The following is a 24900-nucleotide window of genomic DNA, read 5'->3' on the forward strand; positions in this document are numbered from 1 at the left end:
TCAGAATTAGTCTGCAGTGGCCAATGTCTGTCTTTGACTCTCTTCACTCAGCAGATTTTTTATTTCTGGATTCTGATTAATAAATGAGGATGAACCCAGTTTTGTCTCTGCCTGGACTCTTTTGTATTCGGCTTCTCTCTAATCATTTGTAATAAAAGACAAGAGAAATCAAACCTCAAGGTGCGCTCAGCCCAGCGGACCACCCACCTCAGGGACAACAAGTCCTGCTGGGTGCTGCTGCCCATCCAGGTGGTGATACTCCCAGACAAAACACTCTTAATGGTGCATCTGTAGAAGTTCCTGAGCATCTTGAGAGGGAGCTTCAAGTCCCTCAGGCGTCTGAAGTGGTAGAGACGCTGTGGAGCCTTCTTCACCAGGGTGTTGATGTGACAGGACCACGTCAGGTCCTGTGTGATGTCAACACCCAGGTACTTACAGCTCTCCACTCTCTCCACCTCTGTCCCGCTGATCCTGAGTGGGTGGTATGCCCTCTGCTGCTTCTTGCTGCAGTCCACAATCAGCTCCTCGGTCTTACTGACGTTCAGGAGGAGGCTGTTGTCTCTGCACCAGACCTCCAGGTGGGCGATCTCCATCAAATAGTCCTCCTCATTGTTGTTGGAGATCAGACCCACCACTGCTGTGTTGTCAGCAAACTTAATGATGATGGTAGAGTCTGATGTGGACAAACAGTTCTTAGTGTACGGTGAGTACAGCAGAGGGCTCAGCACAGAGCCCTGGGGGCATCGATGTTCAGGCTGTGTGAGTGGGACAGGTGTTTTCTTTGTGGTCTGCTGGTCAAAAATCCACCTGCACAGGGAGGAGGTGACGGAGGTCCCGCACCTTGGTGACCAGTCTGGAGGGGAGTATGGTGTTGAATGCTGAACTAAAATCCACGAACAGCTTTCACACGATTCCCCTTCCTAGTGTCCAGGTGGTTGATGGCCATTCAAACGGAACCCTGTTTATCAGCAGATATTTCATTTTACTGACGCCAATAAACTTTTGCGCTGTGCACACAAGGCATAGAAGGATCAGAAAAGGAGATAAGGTTGCCTCAGTATCCTGCTTTTGAAGGGCTACACATAGCATTACACTTACAAATACATATCCTGGATACTGAAAAGCCTTGATCCAACCTGGGACAGCACTATGCATGCAAATGCACTGCAGAGCTGAGCCAGTCACACTGAGTCTTCTGAAATGTGCACTGTGTGAAAGTGAAATCCACATTTCTGCCATATAAAGGTCACGGCAATGACCAATCTCTGACTTGTCAATAGCTCACGTTAACAACCTCGTCAGATGGACAACTGTGAAGAACTGTGGACAGTCATTCCTGTGACAGCCCTGAAATATCCAGCCTGACTCATTACAGCGTCTAAAGAGGCAACATGGATGTCTCATGGCAGCCGAAGCATTTCTTTAAACACATTTTTAATGGCTCGCATTACTTTGGTCCTACGGGGTATTTTTAAATGAACTCCCTCTCCTTCCCTGCTGCTGAAACCTTCATCCACGCATTCATCACATCCTCAATTGATTACTGCAGCAGCATTCTCTATGGTTCATCTTCAAAAGTCCTCAATAAACTTCAGTATATCCAGAACTCTGCTGCCCACCTCCTCATCTGCTCCCATGACCACATCACTGCTGTCCTCCAAAACCTCCACTGGCTCCATGTCCCACATCGCATCCAGTTCAAAGTCCTCCTTCAAAGTCTGCTTTATTGTGAATTCTTCAATATGTACATGAGGTACCAAGAATCAAAATTACATTACTCTCTCTTGTCTTAACAGTAGACATTAAATGAACACTAAGAAGGTTCTGAGATGAAATAGTATAAATTTAGAAATGTAATGTACAAAATAGGATATAAAAAGGCAAACACTATGCAAATGAAGAACTGGAGGGCAAAAAACAGGTAAACTAAGAACAAGGAAGCAGAACTAGAACCAAGCAACAACTAAGAACAGCAGAACTGAGTGAAATGTAAACACGACCATGAGATAAAGTGGCGGATTTAGTGCTTCTGACCCACAAAGACCTCCATAGCCAAGCCAAGTCTGATGTGTTTTATGACTGTTCCTCTGTTTTAAGGTTTGCTGATTTTATAAAGTAACTGTAAAGTGTCTTATTATAAAGCACAAGTGATCGTGGCTATCTGACATCCATCCTATTAAGATATGAATACAGAGTAATTAAATAGTTTAATTTCAAACTATTCAATTTTAGTTACATCAAGCAATTGAAATATAACCTAATTAGCCAAGCTTAACTAACCTAACAAACTTCTGGCTCCATCATACTGAGGAGAGGTGTGAAAGAGGAGGTAATACCCTCATGTGGATCCTCCAGTGCTTTTAACTACAGCTCCTCTGGCGCCCCCTGCAGGCTGAACCTCACATCTTCAGTCCTCTGCTGGTGAACATCTACTAACACCACCGTTGTCTCTTAATGTTGTGTCCATGCTGCATTTATTCTGGTGTGCAGTGAGCATTACAGCCTCACGGGGTCTCTGCTTTGGACGCAGATTTTCAGACTTGTTTTGCGCACAAACTGTGTGGAGTTGGATCAGAATATTCAGGCTGCATCCGAGACTCCTCAGAGCATCACAGCAGGAATTAACTCTGATTGTTTCTGTCTTCTGACAAAGTCCAAAAGCGTCCCCACACACATTTATCTTTTTTTTAAAAAAATCTCCTCCTGATTGGCGCCCCCCTCGTCCCGCTGATAAGCAGCATAACGGGGAGGAGCTCTCTTCTCGCGGGGCTCCTCCTTCCGACCCCTCCGTTTTTCTTTCACTTGCCCCCACACACACACTGATCTCCACCTCCTCCTCCTTCTCACAGCCTGCCTGATCCAGAGGGAAGATGAAAAAGACGTAAAAGAGGAGTGCAGGGGGGAGCTTCTTCTTTTCTTATGCGCGGAAAAAGGCGTCACAGCGGGCGCAAAGCGCAGCGCGAAGGACTGAAGGGAGGGAGACGCATCACGGACAGAGAGAGATAAAAAAGACGGAGGGAGGAGGCGACAGAGGCTCGTAAACACGACAGAAAACGGCGAATAGGACGGCAGACAGCGGCGATCACCCCCCACCGCCACCCCCATGTCCCTTCTTCATCTCTCCATCTCCATCCTCCTTTTTTCGCACCGTGTGGCTCATTTTTTAGCGCGTCAAAGTCGCTCGGTGTTTTTCTGGTCCCCGTTTATTTGAATCCTGCCCGCTGCTCGGCGTTTCGTAGAATATAAACATCAGAGGCAGGAGAGGAGGCTGAGCCATCACCACGACCGACAGGATCCCCCTGTAGGTCCTGGCCGGGACGGTTATCGGCGGATCAAACCGGAGAGGTGGGAGAAAACACAGCGAGATGACTGTCGAGTAACCGTGCCGAAGCTGAGAGAGACCCCGGCCCCGGTTATCACCGAGTCTCCAGCATCACCAATGCGATGGCTTAGCGGCTTCTGCAGCAGAAGACTAGACTCAGATCAGCAGGGCTCTCATCCACCATGAACCTCTGAAAGACATCAACACAGGCACAGATGGGTAAGAGGAGATGATGCTCTGCTTTGTGCGTTTTTTTTTTCCTTTTTCTTTCTTAATTCCGGATGTATGGAGGCTGGGTGGGAGGGGGTGTGGAGGGGGAGCAGGACGGCTGGTGACGTGAAGACCCCTGCCATTACAGCCCTCATACCAGACCGCAATGTAAGGGGGTGTATGTGCGTGATGCTGATGAAGTTGTTTCTCATGATTTAGCAGGAAGGTGGCTTGGAGTGAGCAGATGGGCTTTTCCTACTGCTGAGTGTAGTGTGCTTTAAAGAGGAGGCTGATGCCATCTTAGATTAATCTGTTCTCTTAAGTTTAAGTGAGGCATGGTTGTAAGAGTCCTCCAGGATCATGGGTGGATGGAGAGCTGAGTGGGCCTGCTGGGAACAGAACCTCAGGGGTCACGGGGTTGACTCGGGCACTTCTATCTGCAAAAGGTCAAGAGACTAAACGTGAAGACAAGCAGAACCACTGCAAAGAGCAACACAACCACAAAGGGAGGAAAAAAGGCCACAAAATGAGCAAAAAGAGAAACAAAGCGACCACAGGCCACGCTTCAAAAAGACTCACTGACACTTCTGAGTGGCTCACAGGACTGATGTTGCACTAATGCTGCCAGGATTTGGGGTTTGATCCCCTGTTTGGCGGCCCATAATTACACGCCCCTTTTAATTGCCTGCTAGTTTAGCTGTGTCCTTCAGGCTTCTTCTTCATTCTCACACATCTCATTTTCCACCCAAACAACAACACACCTGAGCTGGTGACAGGCTTGTCTTTGCTCTGTCTTGCAGCGCAGAGAAAAGCCATGCCACACGTCACCTCGCCACATCTACACCACCCTGCCCCGGGCCCTTGTCCTCTGTATGCAGAGACTGCAAGCTTCGCCGACAAAAACTATTTTCATCTTAACCGAAACCCTGCCACCACTGCCCGCTGAATCCATTTCTAATTTCCAACGAGAGCGAGCTCCTGCTCCCCGGCCGGTGCTTAGGGGTCAGGTATTGATCCGCGGCTCCAGAGGGGTGTATGAGGGGTCGAGTAAGCCGATCCCAGATAGGCAGATAGGCAGTTAGGTACAATTCTTGTGTAAATGAATGAGGGGGAGGTGGAGGCCTGAAGAGAAGCAGATGAAGGTTTTTGACTGCCGAGCAACACGCTGGAAGAATCTGGATTGTAAACATGAACTGCTTCCGTTTCCCCCTGACATGTTGCCCTTCAGCTTGGCAATTAATCAGCAATAAGTCCATTAGAGCTGCTCGGTGGTGCGGCAGTAGCAGACTGTAATACCTGGCAGCTCCCAGGTGAGAGCGTGTGAAGCAGGGCATCTCTGATGAGCATGCTCAGTCCCTTCACTGAGGATGAATGCAGGCTTTTAAGGATTCATGTTGGGTAGAGGTAATCATCTGAGAATCTCAGGTTGCTCCAAAAGGGGGGGGGGGCTCAGTTTGTGTGTGCTTTGTATGGATGACATTTGAGAAATGCCACTCTTCACCCAGTTGAACCCACAAGCGCACACATGAAATGGCAGCTTAATTTTTTGAGTTGTTTGGACAGCAAATTGGTCCCAGTTCAACACATGCCATTCAGCAAAGACAGCAGAGAGGGAAGGAGTTTGAGCCAGAGGAAAGCAGAAAGCACTTCACTGCATTCGCAGCAGCATAAACTGAAACTGAGAGATGCTACTGCGACCATTACTTACTCTAGTTATCTGTGGTTATCTCTCCGTGGCTTCAAATGGTCGAGGATGCCCTAAAAAACATGCCAGAGCTGCACGTTTCAAACAACAGCATCAACAAAGACCACATCTCATGGGGATGCTGGCCTTTTCACTTCACAGTGATGCTGATGCTGAGAGACAGGGCAGCGGGCTGGTGTGAGAGTCTGAGCGTGTGAAAGGGGAGGTGTGTGTGTGCTGTGGAGAGGAGGAGGAGGAGGAGAAATAGAAGATGTTTCAGGGGGCATCTTTGGGGTTTTAGATACCACCGCTTGGAGCTGAAGTGTAACCACTGTGGTCATACTGGGGAGATAAAATGAGTGACATCTGGAGATGGTGAGTGGATGGATGCTTAGGATGACTGGAGAATGAAACGGAGACCAGAGGGATTGAGTGGACTGGATGGATGTTTTCCAGTCATCTGCTTTTAAATAAAACTGTGTGGACTCGGGAGATCCACCTGAGCCCCACAGCTGAACCTCACTTCTTTTGCCAGATTTGATTAAGAACAAACCCATGTGATTTCTCCCTGTCTCACACGCTCAGTTTCACTCTGTTTGCTTTACTGGCGTGACATTTGTGCTGCCGCAGCATATAGAGAAGAAAATAGTGGATAAAGGAGACCTATGCAAAGATGTTGGTGTGAAAGAAAAACACTGACCATGATAGAAAAACCTACAAAATTACATCTATATATTAGAAGCTGTATGTTGCATCTTGTCTTGATCTTCACAGCAACAAATCAATACTTCACATGTCCAACTTGATTTTTGTTGTTAGACTCGATCCTTCTCGGCATGAAGGATCTCAAATTTCCAGAGCGATTCCTTAGCGGCATGTTTTTAGCTGCTCTTTTGCGTCGTTTTGTCTTTGAAATACAAACCAAAGATGTTCCATTGAGTTCAGGTCAGGTGACAAATTTGGCCAGGTCATCGCTTTCACTTCATTCTTCTTCAGAAACTCTTGTGAGATTCTGGCAGTGAGCTTTGGATCGTTATCCGGCGGGAATTTTCCTTTTCTGCCAAGCTTCTGCAGACTGGAAGTGATCTTGTCGGCAGATACACTGATGTATTCACAAACGTTCATGGCGCCATTGGTAAATGTCACCCCCTGAATCAGCACTAAATCAGCCCCATGTCATCACACTCCCAGCTCCGTACTTCACTGTCAGGACGATGCATTCACTGTGGTAGAACCGGCCAGGCTGAACCAATCCGAGCCAGCACAGTTTGTTTAGTTTTCATAAACAGTCCATAGCAGTTCATGACATGAGGTGGGCTTTACACTGTCTGGGTTGTCACGTCAACTCTCATTTCCACTGATGGCCCAAATCTGAAGCGCTTACCTGCTTTTAAAAGCAAGACTGTTCAGATTGCACGTTTTCTGCTGTGATTGGTGACACTATGCCCCTTGATTGTAGCTGGAACTGTGTTTGGGCAGATTTTTTGTTGTTCTCTTCCATCTTTGCGAAAATTCACATTCAGATCTACTCTACAGGTTAATTTCCACGTGGATTCATGATGCAGATATTCAGTGAAGCACAGCCCATTGATCCAACACTGAGAATGTCGTTGGAGTTTACAGCTCACTTCTGGTCAGAACTTCACCGTTTGTGTTTACATACGTGGCAGTCTAATTCATCTAGCTCTCGACAAGAAAGTAAATAAATTCTCAAAACGGCAAACTATATCTTCATGGCGGTTAAATGCGTCCTGACGGATTATTTGTCCTCTGTCTGTCTTTCCTTGTGGCAGCAGATAACAAACTTAGCTGCTGGCCCTGCAGTGTTTTTGTCTTTGCTCACTAAGAGAGAAAAAAGCTTTTCATCATCAGACAGGGTCATAATGTCTGGAATACTGATGCTTTTTCAGGAACTTGATCGTATTTACTTCTAATATGTTTGTGTTTTGGTTTAGTGCTGAGGACATTTTTGTGTCTATGTAGCTGGTGGTTGCAGTTTTTCTCTCTTTAATGAAACAAATAGCTGTGAAATGAGTAATTTGTAAAATAATGTGTTTCTCCATATGAACCAACGGTGATATGCAGATTTACACCTAAATTGTTTCATCAATTTGCAGCCTTTCCCCTTCATCCACTCTGTCTCCTTTTCCTCCTCTCACTCAGCTCTTTCATTATATTTCGTTCTCCTTTCACTGCCCGCGACTCAAGTTGCAAGGCCGAAACAAATGGCTTTGCTGGCATGCAGAGAGGCTGTTAATATTGCCAGAGGTGATCTGGGTACGCGGAGATCAGCCGCTTCATCCGCTTCCAAAGCATCCTGTTTTGCAGCCTTTCCCTCTGGAAAAAAAAAAAAAAGGACATATTTTTTCTAGGAAATCAGACGTTCGCTGTGAGTCACCCAACAGTCAAACGTCTGGTAATCACACCATACTGATTTCAAAACTCGCAGGCTGCAGTCGGATCAAGGACCAAAAGAGATTATTCCCGCAAGTCTTTTTCCAACGTATTGCATTTTGTGAAAGAGTGAGAGTGTCTGCAGGAAATGACCACAAACCGAGCTTGTTGTTATAAGCAGATGGAGGCCGACATCTGATATCCTGCAGTGTGTGAACACCACTGAAGGACAGCAAAGGGCAGCAAAGACAGTTTTGCGTAGTCTTAAGAAAGATTCTGTATCAAACTAGAGTAGCTGCCTCAGACAGAGTGGCTTCTGCTCACTGACCTTGGCTTGCTGGTAATGGAACAGAGTGGATCAAATCCACAAAAACACAACAAAGGAAACTTCTCGGCCATGATTAGGCCATAAAAGACACAGTTAAAGTGTGTTTTATAACCTTAATTGAAATAGTTTTGCTCAGGGTTACATTGAACAGTACGCTTAAGGAATACAAAACGAGGGTTTTTAACGATCCTCATCACTAAGACGTTCTTATTCTACCTCATTTGGGTGCTTGACCTTCAGCCTGCAGTGTGAAAAATGTGTTTCCAAATTCATCGGCTACAAGAAGGAACTTTCTTCTTGCTCACACATGTACATATGAGCAGGATTTCATGGCATCGCAACTTCGCTGGAGGCCAGTCTTGGTTTGCTGTGCGAGTTTCACAAGTGTGATGTGGAAACTTGAAAGAGCCAGACAAGTAGGAGACATATTGTGCCCAGCAGTTACACTTCAGAAATGAATGTACTGCATGTCCTCTTAAGAATTCAGCCTATCAGACAAAGTATTTTCGTATGTCTGGAAGGGATCTTTAGGAAATTGGTGCATGGGAAATGAGATTTTATAATTCTGTACCAAATTCAGAATTAAATGTGGGAACTGTTAGGAAGGAGTGGTTGTTTTCAGCGACTGTGGGTTCATTTCTGCTCCATTTCTAAAGCTGTAAGACACTGACAGAAAAGTGAAACTAGTGTGCTTTCAGGATGCAAATTTGGCACATGACTTATTTTCTGCAAACTACTGATGTTGAAAGATTGTGGCCTGGAGCAGCAGCTGTAGATGAACCGAAATGAATACTGGTTACATTTACCTTTTTATTTTTTTTAAACGGAAGCTGCCAAGCAGGTTCCAGATAAAGTAGCAGCAGAATAATCTTGAAGTGAATGTAAAAAAAAATGGCCGTCTCCTGGTTGCAGTAATTCTAGATGACCGGGTGTCTCCGTAGTGAAAAGTGCTGGGTGGTGAAATTAGAGCAAAGGTTGATGAAAGCAGGATTGTGCAGGAGGACATATTGGTCCCAGCAGTTAGTGTTTCTTCCCGCCCGGGGTGGGCTTGGGTATAAATATACTCTTTATTCCATGAATGGTCAGTGGGACAAAGGGGTGTTTTCAGTGCTGCACAGAGGCCAAAACCCTGGTGTGCACTAAAGCAACGACAAGATGCAGGTGAGCGGAGGGTGGAAGGAGAGAATAAAGAAACATGCCTCAACATGAGAAAAAACTGGAAGCATAATCTGTTTGGTAACATTTCTCCTTGTGCGCCTCAGTGATTGTTGTTTTTCCATTGACCTGAATCTTACGGTGCAACCAATCTCCGTGTGCATCATTACCGCTGTGTGTGTGTGTGTGTGTGTGTGTGTGTGTGTGTGTGTGTGTGTGTGTGCAATCCATGCTGTGCAAGCGGGGTCGTCCCAGGCTTCGGGATGTCCAGAGAGCACTATACTAACCCCAGCAACAGGTTACATACGGCCGAGCACAGCCTGCTGCTGCTGAAGGAATTAAGATGTGCTCCACCTCTGATCTGGCATCTGCGGAGCCTCATGGACGTGCACACCGCTAGCGTTCTCACCCTATTCCTGGAAAGACGGAGACAGGCACACGCATACATCTCTTTCCTTTGCTGATGTCTCTGTCAAGCAGGGTGCATATAATTTCACTTGACTTATCGGGCTTCCAGTGAAGTTCTCAGTGTCTTTTTCTCTGCCTACACATACCTGCATTGTGATCCCCCCTCAGCCCACACAAACTGCTAACCCTGTGTTGTGTTTAAAGACGGCACACAGGAGGGAGCTGGAATGGGGGTTTCAGCCGGTCTGTGTTTCCTCCCCTGCCTTGGGGTTGAGTGGGCCGAGCCCTCATTAGTTGTTCGGAGAACGTTTGATGGTTGGATGTGTGAACAGCTCAGAGTTTTCAGTCACTAACCTGCTGTCGCCCGACAAGCTGCGGAGACAAAAATATCATTCTGGAGCTCCAGCACATGAAAGGTAGCACCGTGGTGTTCTGCTTTGGCTCTGAAAGCTCACATCTTCCTGCACACTGTGAAGCGGGTAGTGTACGTGGGGCGAATGAGCGTTAAGCATTTTCTGTCTGAGCTGTGCCTTTGAGCAAGGCATTTTCTTATTATTTTTTGGCCTTTATTGCATGGGACAGTGGAGAGAGATGGGAAACGTGGCAAGAAGAGTTGGGGAATGACGTGCATTAAGTGGCCATGAGCTGGATTTGAACCCGTGATCGCTGCGTCTGTTTGTGGGTCGTCTGCTCGGCCTGCTGAGCTATCTGGGCACCTGTGAACAAGGCATTCGATGCAAAAAGACAACAAAACAGATGTCAGAAATGTTTCTTGACGGCCACAGACATCCAGTCATTGGACCGTAATTTTAGAAACCAAACTCGCAAGATGAAAACTTGAGTCATCGGCTTAACTTTTGAGTGACGGCAGGCTGAGCCGATGAAAGAGATTTTGATGTGAAATGACACAGTGAGACTCTGCAGCTGTGCTCAGGCCGGGCAGTGTGTTGATATTTATAGGTTGTCATCTATTGTTGTACTGATGACTTCAGATTTTTTTTTTCCAATCAAGTCTAAAATAATAATAATTAAAACAATTACAAAGCCAAAGTCACCAAAATAATTTCTGGGGCAGATGATTGTGTGGAACATTCTGTTATTGGGAGCATTTTCTATTATATTTGCAAACTAGTAAATATAGTTAAACAAGTGAAGAGTTTGTACATCAAATATAGTGCTACAGAACCAACTTTATTCAGGTGCATTTATTTGCTTTTTGCATCGGTTTGAACCACATCTCATCGCCGTCTTTGCACCAAGATTAGGATAGATTTTGAACGCGTACAGATGAACAAATACCCCACCCTTTGCCTCCAGGGCTCCCTCCACAGTCACTCCTCCAAAATGCATGAGCGCAGCACTGCTTGAGTAATACTGGAAGACTGATCCATGGGTGTTTGTGGGAAGTGGATATCTCATTCACCAGAACACACAAGCGTCACCGCTACAAACCAAACGAACGAGATAATTACCTGTGAAACCGAAATGGAGGCAACCACAGCTTCTCTTGTGGAGGAGTTTGGAGGTGCTGAGTGCATGCTCTCAAACTGAATGCAACGATTGGATGGGATTTTTATGACACTGACTACCACAGATGGCTGGATTTTTTTTTTTTCTTGATGGCACTTGATTTATTGATTGCTGTCAGGCTTTATAGAGACTTTAAACAAACGTAACAAAAACACCCCTGGAATATTTTACATTCCCAACCTGTAAAGACTTTAAGAGCCACATCTTCAGGGATGTTTTTCCTTACAATAAGTTGTTTTACTACTTACTCAGTACAGCCTTAATTTGCACACCAGTCAGTGCTAATAAAGTATTAAGTTGAATATTAAATTTAGTGCTGTTGTGACTTTTGTGCGGTTTCTGATTGTGTTGACTCACATTTTTGCATAATCAATGTTTTGCTCAGACTTTGTATTTTTCTTGCCCAGTCAAATTTATTTATCACACACAGAGTTGGCCCACAGCGTGTCACAGTCTGTGCAGCATATGACACGATTAATTCTTATACCCCGGTTACAATAATTATGAAGCTTTCATGAATAAGAATTGATTTATTTGTTGGATTTGTGTGCCAGGAGTTGTTTCCTGTACTCACTGAGGATGTTGCACTTCGCTGTTTGTTTTGGGTTTTATGATGACGTCGAGCATCTTGTGTCTTACCTGTGACCTTGCGTAGGAGTCGTCTGCCGCCTATAAAGATTGCTATCAGAGCTGTTTCTGATGCAAACAGTTTAACAAGGGCTCATAAAAATCCTACAGGTGTGTCTACAGTCTTGTGCTGACTCTCTGCTTACCAACATAGAAACGCTAAATTTTGGTCTTCAGAAGTACATTAAATGACCTGCCTCGTATGCCGCTTTTCCACTAGCACCTACTTGGCTCGACTCTGCTCGGTTTGGGAGGTTTTCCATTAAGACATAGCACCTGGTACCAGGTACTATTTCAGTACCTACTCGACCGTGATACCAAACGAGTCGAACTGATAATGTGACATCTGCAGAGTGCAGGCCACTGATTGGACAGGGAGTGATGACACATGAGACTCCTTCACGAAAACCAAACCCGCCATTTAAAAAAACAAACTTGCAATGGTGCGTATTTCTCTTCACGGAAGTTGGCAAGATAAAAAAGTCATCAACTGAGCAGCAGGTTTACCATCGCTTCCATGTCCTCCATTGTTGTGTTTGTGTCGCACACAAATGACGTTAAAGGACTTCAGGGCCGCCGTGCCATGACGTCTCCACCCAAGATGAGGTGGTACTCAGTTGTAATGGAAAATGACCAGAGTCGAGCCGAATAAGTGCTAGTGGAAAAGCGCCTATAGTGGTCCCATTGGAGTGTACATAAAAGACAGACTTACAATGCTGTTTTAGTCCCACTTAAAAACTCCTCCATAGTCTCTGAGACGCATGCACAATCACACTCCATTGCTCCAGCAGGGTCTTGAGGGGGCAGCCGTTGTGATGATTAAGTATGGATTTCTGCTCTGGCAGGTCAAACTGAGTGTGGCTGGGCTTTATGTGTGGGTGGATGGAGAGCCCTGAACACTGCTGCTGCTCGTCAAGGACAGGAGCGACCATCAAAGGACTGCCACTGCTACCTTCTCCTTCCCTCACTTTTCTGTCCCTCCCCTCCTGCTCTGTGGAGGGTGCTTCCCTTTTCTAAATAAGGCAGTTTCTCCCTTCGTGTCCTCCCCCCCTCCTCTTCATACACAACACCACTCGTGGTGCTCTTGTCAGACAGCCAAGCTGAGTTTACCACTGGGCCAAAATAGAAGTCGTCTGTCCTTGAGGATGTATCTTTCCCTTTCTTTCCGTGCCCCACTTTGTCTCACCCTCTTTTTCTCCTTCCCCTCTCTTGGTCACCTGAGTGTCACCTTACGGTCATGTCCCGCGGCAGACACTCTGGGACACCCTCAGGAGACCCACCTCGCAGAGAAAATGGTGCTGACCTGTGCTCGACCCAGCACCAGTGTTTACTGAGGCTACGCCGCTGGAATGTACCACTGCTGCACAATTTATAGGGGGTTTCTGGTGACAGTTGGAAACGTAGCACAAGTCACGTCTAGGTCAAAGATGAATATGCAGATATTTCTTAGCTTGCTTAGTCAGTGAGGTGTTCCAGATGGTTTGTGTTTAACATGCGGAAGAAAAAAAGAAATGCTTAAAGAGAGAAGTTAAGATACAAGAACTGAGCCTAATTCTCTGCACGTTAAGCAGTTTTGGTGGGTTGAAGATTAAAATACATCTGTGCATCAAGATAAAACCTGGGTGAGTACATTTTGTTTTAACATTTCAGCAACTTATTTGGACTTCTGTAACACAGAACTACAAATCGGTGGTCATCATACTATGATGTAATGCTGTGATCAGAACCAGAACTCACTCTGGCAAGTTCCTCTGAAAAATGTGTCGACACAGCGACACTATTTAAATTTATAACAACCAGTTTTTGCCGATCTCAAAATAATTTCATGGAGTTCACTATCTGTGCTTGCATCATTGCAGTGCAAGAGGAAATGCTGCCAGCGTAGCATGCTTTCTGTTTTGCTGAATCATCAAAATGTGAAGAGGTGTGGGTTTAAAAGTAGGTCTCAGGTGTAAAGCTGCACTGCCTTCATGGTGCCTCAAAGAAATAACCTCAACTAAAACAACGCTTTGGCAACAAAAAATCTAAATGATCGAAATGGCATTTATTGCAGAAGGAAAACATTCAAACCGGATCTAGAGAATCAGTCCATAATAACCGATATGCCGCAACATTTAAAGTACATGTTCTGTCGGTTCCTTTTTTGCCTCCAGAACATGGATACCATATCTCTGGTAGTATCCTTTGGATATCTCATACCCAGGCATGAACTAACCATGACATAACCCGTTGGTTTCAACGCCGAGAAAATGAAGCCCGGATTTTGCTAGGAGAGCAACTCGGGGCAGGACCAGTGTATGGGCGGGCCAGACTGAAGCCAGACTGCTGAAAGCCTCGCCCTAAAGGATCTGTCAATCATTCCAGACAAGACTATCAAGTATAGCCACGCCCCCTGGCTCTGCCAACTTTAACGATTTATGTAAAATTCAGTATTGATTTATTTTAAGATCAGCCACCTGATCTCTCATTTTGACCATGAAAACTAACGGGAAAAAAATCCTGAGCTGTAGAAAATCAGTATCAAATTTGATTTTTTCCAAAAATGAATTGGGGTCTATGGAGCAAAAGCTTTTTGGAGCCAACCCTAGCGGACGGCGTGATATTGCAAGTTTTTGACACTTCCGGGTGGGCTTCATTTTTGGAGCCAGATGCTACGTCCACTTTATATACAGTCTATGCTCGTACCAGGATGCTGGTGGTAGACACTTCTTGTTCTTGTGGATTGCAGGATTGGGTCTTCGTAGATCAGGTTTGATCCAGCAAATCCTCCACGTGTCTGATCTAATTGTGACCTGAGACGTTTGTAGACCAGATCAAGACTTTGGGTTCATTGTTTCTTGAGCCGTTCCTGAGCAGGTTTTGTTTTGTCAGGCCACATTGTCTGGTGCTGGGGATTGCCATTGCTCTGTCTGCTGTGTTGGGGTGTGCTTGGCCTGAAACAGTGTTTAGACGAGTGGTGCTTGTCAAAAGCGTTTAATAAAAGCATGGAGGGTGTGAAACAGCGAAAACACAATGCGTAGTTAAGTCCTGCTTCATAGTGATTTCTCAGTAAATGGTTATAGCTGGATATAAATATTTGACATTTCAGTGTCTTTTGATTTGGAAATGCTTTCTGGGTGTGTTTACAACTTGGCAACACAATGTGTTTTCATGTTGAAAATCTAATATGTCTCAGTTTGACACAAGCTGGCTTGAAAGAACACAGAAACATTTGCAAATGCTGTTAAAGCTCGATTCGTTGAGGCTTTTAAGTGGATTTACAGTCCAAATTGGAGGACACAGGCCCTTGTGACATTGTAGAAAATAGCAACCACCGAAGTCATATTGTTTTTCTGTTTTTTTTTTTAAATAATCTGCAACCGATTGGCTTGAAGGTCATCTCCACACAACGCACACTGACTTTTGACACACTTGTGCTTCGTTGCCTCTTGTGAGCCTACAGCATATCCCAAAACTGCTCTGAAATCATTCTTTAAAATAGCAGATGATCCTTGCACTATTTACCTGAACATGAAACATGAAGATGCACTTCTACCCAACTAGGTGTTAAGAGTAATAAACCTTTTTCTTGAAAGCACTGATTCATGGGGGAGATTCTTGTCATTTTACCAGCATTATGTTTATTATAACACGATTTCAAGGATGTGCTCGAGAAAGAAGAAGAATGTGGAGGCCAAAGTAAAAGCTACAGACAGTAGACAGAGGAGGAAGGTCGGGGGCGAGCTTGTGATTCATTTCAAGCTGCAACAAAGCAGCTCAGCCATTCAGCATGTTTTGTGAGAATGACAATGACGCACGCTTCTCACATTACTTTTGTTTTTGGCTGTTGGGAGATGCATGCGTCAATGAAGAGGCTGCCGCTGGTAGTGTGAGGGAGGTGAGATGTGAGCAAAGGTGGAGGAGGAAGAGCAGCGCCAACTGTTAGTCTGCGGATGGATGGATGGATGGAGGGCCTGAGAGGGAGAGGAAAGACGAAAGACATTTTCATCAGGATTATCCTGCAGCAGAGAATCTCATCTGGGAAAGTGGCCCAGTGCTTACTGAACACACGCACACTGCCTCAGGAGGCTGCAGAACTGGAAGAGCTGTGCTTCACCTCTGTTTGCCCAGGAAATCCCCTCTTTAAGGCTGCATGCTGCACTGGGGTCCTTCCATGGAGACACTGCAGCTGGATCTTAATATATAATAATGCAAATTTGTGTGTCTGTAATTCTGTGTGTGTGTGGTTTGTGGGTCTGTTCTTCTCGTTGAATCTCAGTGGATTTCCTCCCACTTGATTACACTGTTTATTCTTTGCACATCCCCAAACTCCTGCCCACCCGCCAGCAGGCTGCAGCCAGGAGGGAAGCCTTGATAGCAGCATGGAGCTTTGAAGTTGGAGGCTGGAGACCAGATGCATAAAAATCTTTGTGGATTCAAGAGTAAAATAATGCTTATAGACAATAGCAGAATTGTGTAGTACAAATAGTCAGTTCATCAGGAAATTGATTTCCCATCAAATCTGCCAGTGGGGATATCGTCCCCACTGTTACCCCCCAGAGGAAGCCGTCGATGGCTGAAACCTCTTACCAGAGTGAATCCTTCTCTAGTGGGCCTAGTGTTGGGCACTCAGTGGTGCATGTCTCCGTTTACTCCTGGGTGTCCCAGTGCTGTGAGTTTTCTTCGTGTTCCATTGCTGGTGACACTCGTACACTGCTCTGTTTGTCTCTCCTTGCTGTGGAGGATGAAGAATGAACTGTGATGCATGGAGGTTCATCTTCAGGGCCAGATGGAGCTCTGTGTCTGGCTAGCCCCTGTTTACTTTGTGGTTAATTTCTCTCACATTAGAAGCAGTGCAGGTTCACCACATGTGCAGTAAAGTTGTAAAATTCTCTGTCTTGCCCTCTGCTACGACCCTTTCGGTAATGATGGCTCGCTAACTTTATATCTCTTCTGGAGTCCACAGGTCCCTTGCTATTCCTTAATGTGCCTCCTGCTTATGTGTCTAGACAGCGCTCCTCACGCGCCTGCTTCACCACGTCCACCACCTCACCATTCACTCCATTTCATTTTATTGCCTTTAGCTGTAACAGGACTGCCTCCTCAGTGAGTCCCTACACAGCACATTGGATCTGTGCTTCACAGTCCTGTGTCTGACGGTGCAGGTTCTGCTGCTCCTGGTTTTGTTTCCGTCACTAATTCCTTCATTCTCTTTCGGATTACTGAAAGGCACTGGGCAGGACCACATTTTCACAATCTTATCTCATATAAAGCCACCTTCTCCATCCCCTCTGCTGAAACAGTTCTTCCATTTTAACTTAATGTAAGATCCCTGTAAGGCTTTTATCTGCCAAGATTTTGATCACAACAAGCAGCACTGATTTTTTTTTTTTGTTACCCTTGGTTTAATCCTAATGAACATCCACCTTTCATTGATACAAGCCCCTCAGAAATGTTATTTTTCCAAAAGCTGGATCGACAGGTTGAGGGTTAGTTGATTTTAGTTGTTGTTTCACGTGGCCTGCTGATTCTGATTTCAGGGAGTAACCATCTCAGATTTCAATACGTCAGCCAGTATGCTTTTATATATTTACTGTGTATTTTAGTTGTATTTGAAATGGGAAATGATGGAGTCATTTCCAGCAATGCATTTTCTAAAGTAGTTAAAAGCTTACCATGAAGACACCACTGGAGTCCATGCACGCTCTGCTACATGTGCTGCAGACAGTGCTAAGAGCATTGCAAGCAATGAATGTGGAGGCGTTCTGCTGGAAAAAACAGTGTGCAAACACTATTTTTAAATTGTCTTCTCCATCAAAACAAAAATTTTGTTATAGGCCACTTTCTCTCGACTGATGAACCTGTTGCTTTTGTTTTAATGTACAGATGCTTTCAATTAATGTATATTTAGTGCCCCTCTACTTCCTCTGGTTTATTTGTAATGATTTATTTTAAACATTAATATTCCATTTAATTGCACCTAAAAAATCCTGTCAAATCCCAGCCATTCCAAATGCTTCATACATTCGATCTTGTGCTCTTCTATGGTTTCTGTGTGGAAAGTGTGAAGTGGTTGATCTCTGATGGCAGGTTTCATCCCTCTCCCCTGAACTCAAGCCCTTCAAACTGATTCACTTCTACTCTCTAAATTTACTCTGTCTTGTTTCTGTCAATTCTTACTGCTTCACACCCATTTTTTTTAGTGTCCATGAACATCAGGGCCTCACCATGATGTTTTTAGTAGCTCTTGCAAAAGTATTACTCCTGTCACGTTCAAAACCTTCTTCTCTGTCCTGGTTAAATGAAGACATAAGAAATAACAGCAAATCCCTAGCCAGGGTCGTACATAATCCTAGAATGCGTCTTAAAACCATAAACTCTGTGATTGATCCCTGCTTAGCCAGCAGGTTGAATCCTCCCCAGAGAGCTGTGAAGAATTTCTTCATTTCTTCAGCGCGGTAACACAGTATTCAGAGAGCTTCATGTTGACTCTGCTGCTCATCTGCAACACTGACTCACTTCAAGTGAAATCTCAACCCTGGAACTCCCTGTGGCACTTTAAAAACCATCCAGTAGCCCTTCAGACTGCATTGCCACTTGGTTTTTAAAAACAGTATTTCAGACTGTTGGTCCAAATATTTCTACCATTATTAAGTTTTTTCTGTTTCCTGACATTTTCCCTTTTAATTTGCAGCATGCCACTGTTTAATCCCTCCTAAAGGTGCCCTCTCTGGTTCCCTTTTAAGTCGCTGTAGACCCATCTAAAACCTGACATTTTTATCAGTGACTTCAGAGTAAATTCTTTCAACAACAATCCGATCTTTGGAAAACCTTAATCTGGTTTTCACGCTCTGTGCAGCTGTGAGGCCGCTGATGCAGGCTGGAGCTTCATTGTGTTCCTCCTTTCTTCAGCTCAGCGGTTCATGATGTCTTAATCAGCCATGTGAAAAACTATGTGGGCACCAGAGATGTGGGTTTTGTGATATTTCCCTGCGTATGGCATTTCAGATTATTGCTTCGGCACATGTTGCACTCGTGTCCTTTCATCCCATTTGTTTTGATCACACGTGGCTTGGATTTGATTTCGTGTTGAAGGCAAGAAATGAGGTGATGTGTTGGGTGGGATGGTTATTGTACACACCGTCCCATAAAGTCACAGGTCAAGTTTACACCACTGGTGATGCGTTTATCCCCTTTATGGGGGAAGTATCCAATCAGCTGATTGTCCATGACCTCTGACCTACTGAAGCACAGACGTCTGCAGCTCAGAGGAATAGAGGAAGAGACAAATGGTTTAATCCCACAGTGTGAAAATGGAGATGCAGAGCTTTGTTTTTTTTTAAAAAAAAAAACCTTTCTAATAGATAGAGCTGGACTCGAATATCCGAATATTCGTTTGCTACGGCAGTATCCGGATATTAATTTTGGTTTCCGAATATTCGGCTCATCTCGGCTCCTCCGTTCATGTTTGTAAACACCACCCGAATTGCCGGGTTGCTGCTGACTCTGACGTCACGCTTCACTTCGTTGCATAAACACAAGGCAAGATGCTGAAGACTGTTTGGGAATTCTTCAGTTTAACTGAAGACAAAACGAAGGCAAAATTTGGACCCGGGAGACCAGACGAACGGATCCGAATATTCGGGCCGTCTCCGCCACAAGCCCCGCTCCCGCTCTTTTTACAAAGAACAAATTTATTCACAAGGTTACACAATTCAGAAACAAACATCTTCATCAGTGACAATCGGACATCTTCGAGGACATACAACTATTTATCTTCCTGCTGTTCCTTGTTTGTGTTATTTGTATGTGTATTTTAAGTAGTTAATATTTCAATAAAGTAAAGTAATTTTGCATCTTCAACAAAAAATGTTTTAAATAAAGTTAACAGAATGTAAAAAGCTGTGGATTGTTTTCTTTTCCTTCTGCAGTTGCTCCTCCTCTCATACTCCAAGGCTTCCAGATGGATTTGATGTATATAAGTTGTGAAATCTGACAAAGTTTGAAGAAGTTCCGTGTTTTCAGATTAACATCACAATATGCATGAGTTCTAACTTAAAACCCAGAGAGACTTAAAATAGATGTGTATTGATCGGAATCACTTAATCAGTCAATAAATATCTTTACTGAGCCGGTTATGGTTCTATCAATCCAACAAAAAGCCCCACATAAGAGCAGCATGGCTTCCTGCCCTCCCTGCCTCGAGCTCAAACGCTGAATGTAGGCTCTTTCTGCCTGCCGTTTCACTCCACCGGTGGCACATTGTTCTGTAAAGGTTGTGCAAGCAGACCCCACTCCCACCGGCACTGCATCTCAGTTGTAGGTACCTGGAAGACAATGGAGGGCTGAATTAGTGTGACTGAGCCACAGCTATTATCTGACAGGAGCTAAGCAATGACGGCTTGTGAGGAAAGGTCGTGTGAGGGATCAGGTGTGTTTGGGAGTTTGCGTGCTTCTGCAGCATCCAGGTCAGACACCGCCAACAGCAACCGGCTCACATTTAGCAGCTGTATGGGACAGAAGGTCAGTCTTGTACACCATGTACACACACAATGTATGCACTGTCAGTAACCGAAGATACTCCTTTAGATCAGCTTCAACAATGTGTACGTGTCGTGTTGTTTATGCTAAAGAAAAAGACCGAGCTGAGGGCCGGGATGGCGTGGAGGTCTTTATTTCAGTTGCAAGCGTTTAAGGCACCAAACATAATGCAGATTATGTCAGTTGGTGCATGTCATTGGACACTTTTTGTTTGTAAATGTGAAATAATATCTGGGTCATGAAGTTTAGTGACGTGATGGAAACAACCCAGAGACCCAGCATGAGGGCGTTTAGGTCAAGCTTTGGTGTGCTTTTTAGTTTGTAAGTTTCCATAAGTTATTTTGCACAAAAATATGTAAAAAGCAGGAATTTCCTTGACAAGAAAGCTTGATTTAAACCTTATTTTGTAATTGGAAAATTTGTTGCCTGTATATTTTTTTTCTGTATGTTTTCCTGTAGAAAAATTGCACTCATATTTTTGCATGTTAACACGGCCTGTTCTGCACAAACAGTTTCATTTGAATTACTTAATTTGTACTTAATTACATTAACTCCTAATACAGTTTTTACAGGGACAGGGATTGTTAAGTCACCTCAAATTTTCTGTGAAATACCTACAGCTCAGTCACAGCATTAAACTGACAGGTGATCTTGTTACAGTGCGATGGTCTGCTGGAAAACCTTTTGGAGTGCAAAAAATGGCTTGTCCATGCAAAGAAAAACTACCCAGAGCTTTTATTAGAATATAGCAGAATAAAAATCATCACTGTTGCAGGTATTTGGTCATAAGCCAGAGTATTAGACAAATTAAAACTCGTTAAGCTCATTTTAGTCGACCTCGATTCACCGTTCGCGTTTGAACCGTATTTTGTAGCGATCATCAAACGGCTAAAGGGTAGCTAGTTGCAGATTCTTGACGTTTACGGAGAACAGCTCAGTCTTGACATGGATATGTTGACTTTTGGGTTGTTAAATGTTTGTTCTCTTGAGTTATCAGTCAAATGCCAGTGAGTGTATTTGCTTTACTCTTAAGTCTGTGCACGTCAGCCTACCTGAATGTGACACTAACACTGCAGCTTAGCATGCACTCATATCTATATTGTGCTTTTTAAAATATTAAAATGGATATGATTATCCATCACCGAAGAGCTTGAAGGCCCATTAGGTTGCACTGTGTGAGTTTACGTGATGAAGGCCTGCGGTTATTCTAATTCTCAGGCTGACATGTCGTCCTATTGTCACAGTTGCTCATGACGGTATTACATCAACGTAATGACAGTTCAGAGATGGCTTTATCGGGGATTATGCGAGTGTGTGCGAGGCTCATAGACACACACATGCTCCCGCCCCCTCCATAAGCAGTGATACAGCAGTATTCCAGAGACAGGAGGTGGGTACAGAGTTGAATGGGCTTCATTGTGTTTCAGCAGCACTGTCTTGGAGACAAGCCTGTGAGCCACTGCGCATGCACACCCACAGAAACGCACATAATAGGAGGCACTGTGCTGGAATTAACAGCAGTCTGGTTCTCTAATAATTGATGCTGTTTGTGCACATTGGCTTCTGCTCGTCTCTAGAACTCTTCATGCATCTACACACAGAGTGGAATCCAGGCGTTATGCTGCAGACGTACTGCAAATCTGCTGTCTTAACATTGGCTCTGCAGCAAGAGATCAAGCGAGTTCTCATTGTTGCATTTTTTTTTTTGTCGCTATTTCCATATAAAAACAAATGAATTCACAATATACTGCTTTCATTTCTTTGAATTACTTAAGCTTTATTTATTGAAGGAATCTCCATGAGATCAAGATCTCATTTACAGCAACCTGAGAAGTAATTACATATACATAAGAGATCACAACACTGAAAATCATTCATCTGAAGCAAAACAAATCCCCCCCAACCCCTCTAATTAAAAGTAACAAACTATTACAGATATAAACGAGCAAACTTTGAAGTCTCTAAGATGAGTGAATGTATTTTATTTCGCGCTGTGCTGCCGCTCATTCTGGTAATAACATACACAGCGTCAGAAATCAGTTTGTCACAGTTCACAATTGCGGAACCTTCAAAACCAACTTCTCCTGTGAGCCGGTCTTGTAGAAGAGCAATCTAATGTTACCTTTAGTGATGATTTCTTCACCTTTTCTGACCCCATTTTCAGTCCTTCCAGTCCTAGTTTTTCCAGAGGAAAAAAAAGAGGCTGCAATCATAAAGCAATTTCAGTTGAGCCAGCACACTAATCTTTATGTGCCACACCTTTCCTGAGGGCCTACGTGCAATAAAAATACCTTTTATTTGTTCACTAACTGAGGCAGACAATGAGTCCCATGATGTAATGAAGAGATTTCGGCTCACTTTATGTGATTTTTGAGATCGCTGATGGATTCAAAGTGAATGTGTAGACGGAATAAGAGATGTCAGTGCTGTGATTTTTATTAGATGAGCTGTTCGGTCCTCGGATATTCTTAGTCCAGATGGAAAACCCTATCAGATGCAGCCGTTTACAGCCCCATCAGGATGATAAATAATAATAATATGTTCAATTTATATAGCGCCTTTCACAAACCCAAGGTCGCTTTACATAAACAAAGAGAACAACAACAAAACTACGAAGAGGAGGAGGCAAAATGATTATTGAAAAGATGAGTTTTGAGCAGAGATTTGAAAGTAGAGAAGGAGTGACAATCACGGAGGGATTGGGGGAGTGAGTTCCAGAGCTTCGGGGCAACAGCACTGAAAGACCGCCCCCCACGGTGAAGAGTTTGGTTTGAGGGATGGAAAGGAGGTTGGAGCTGGAGGACCGGAGAGAGCGAGAGGGTGAGTAGGGGGTCAGAAGTTCACTGAGGTACGGAGGGGCCAGATTATGGAGAGCTTTGAAAATGAGAAGGAGAGTTTTGAATATGATGCGGGACCGAACGGGGAGCCAGTGAAGCTGACGAAGGATGGGAGCGATGTGAGAGGAGCGGTTGGTGTGAGTGAGGACACGAGCTGCTGAGTTCTGGATGTACTGAAGTTTCTGTAGGGATGATGCTGGGAGACCAAGGAGCAAGGAATTACAAAAATCTATACGGGACATGATGGAGTGAACCAGAGTTTGTGCATCAGTGTCGGTGAGGAAAGGGCAGAGGCGAGCGATATTGCGGAGGTGAAAAAAGGCAGTCTTAGACAGCTGCTTTATGTGAGGTTGAAAACTGAGGGTGGAGTCAAAGTATGCCAAGGTTTTTAACAGCTGAAGTGGGTGTAAAGAGGGACAGTGTCAATGGAGAAAGAGAAGTGGGATGAACGTCAATAGCTTCATTGATCTGACTTTTTATGAGGTGACACAGCACGTCCAAGTTTCAAGTTCTCTGATATTTTATAACCGCCTACACAACGAATCACGTTGCTGTTGGTCTCGACTCTTTTGCTTCGTGCAGTTTGCAAATGTTAGCATGCTAACCCAATAAACCAAGGTGAGCATAGTGAAATTGCCTTGACGCCTCATATTTCTCATGTCAGTGTGTTTGCATGCTGGTATTTGCATAGAGCTCTAAGTATTGCTGTGCAAGTACAGACTCACAAAGCTGTGTAGACTAAGGAACTAGTAACTAAGTAACTAACTTCAGTTCAACAACAACACCACATCAGTCCACAATGTTTTTTTCCAACACTGGCTGCATATGAAGCAACACCAGACACAAAGCTCCCACTCTGCCTTAAAAGATAGATTTATTTATTTTTGTCCTGAATATATTGTATAGTCAGTTAGTGGTGACCCACATTGCTTTATTTTATTTCTTTCAGTTATCAGCTCTGTGTTTACGGAGTCATGGTCAGTGTTTTTCACCTGCTTGTTAAACAGAGGTGTATCCGTACTACAAGTTTGCGTTGTCTGGTTCTGGTGCAGGATGTTTGGTTTGGTACATTAGTAACCCAGTAAGTCTGATGCTTGGTTAAATATGGTGTAATTACATGCAATAATGAGTGTAGAACAGAGTGTCTAATGTGTAATTTCCTCCCAGAATGTTTTTTGTTTTTAACAATTTATGCAAACAGGAACTCAGCACTTCAACACTCCTCCATATCATTCAGATCTCAAGTCTAGGAGCTCTATCGTTTGTTATTGTTGCATTAACATGAATAAGTCCAAACTGAGTCAACATCATGTGTCTGGCAGGAGCTACATCAGACCGGTAACTCATTTGCTACAGTGTGTGTTCTTTCCTAAGGTTGTCTTAAACAAATTAAAGGAAATTAAACAGTGTCTCACGCTGCAGACTGTTTGCAAACTAACAGCGGAAGCCACGGCGGCTTTGATCGATGTCAGTTCCTAAACCACGATCAATTAGTCTCACTGCACACATGCAGTTTTGTTTGAGCAATGCAGCTGTATTATTTATTAATTTAAGCTTTATTTAACCAGGAAGAGTTTCACTGAGACTGTCTTTTGCAGGAGCATCCTGGCCAAAACGGGCAGCAGAACAAATGATCAGGTTAAACATGCACGTAGGGTGTTTTAAAAAGAAGTTGCATAAAAATTGAGTGGCAAAGCATCATAAAATTGCAAGTGATCACATGGAAGCAGTTTGAATCAACCAGAACATGCAATTGGGTCTGTGTTCACATCAAGTGGAGTTGCTTTAAACTCAGCTCTGTAGTGTTCATGCAATTTTTGATTCCAAGCAAAGGAAGCAGAATACTTAAACACCCTTTCCTCCCAAATTCAGTCCAGGCTCAGGG

At 44.2% G+C, this 24900-nt stretch overlaps 1 protein-coding gene across 2 annotated transcripts in view; it reads left to right on the forward strand.

The window, feature by feature from the left end:
- Nucleotides 1-2794: 2794 nt before the first annotated feature.
- mgat3b (beta-1,4-mannosyl-glycoprotein 4-beta-N-acetylglucosaminyltransferase b) overlaps nt 2795-24900 on the forward strand; it is an 82637-nt gene continuing 60531 nt past the window's right edge. For both annotated transcript variants that reach the window (XM_051946101.1, XM_051946102.1), the window contains exon 1: nt 2795-3541. The gene's annotated coding sequence lies outside the window, so the exon portion shown is untranslated. The remainder of the gene's footprint in view (nt 3542-24900) is intronic.

This window comes from Acanthochromis polyacanthus, chromosome 3, assembly GCF_021347895.1.
Source record: "Acanthochromis polyacanthus isolate Apoly-LR-REF ecotype Palm Island chromosome 3, KAUST_Apoly_ChrSc, whole genome shotgun sequence".
In the NCBI taxonomy this organism is placed as follows: domain Eukaryota; kingdom Metazoa; phylum Chordata; class Actinopteri; family Pomacentridae; genus Acanthochromis; species Acanthochromis polyacanthus.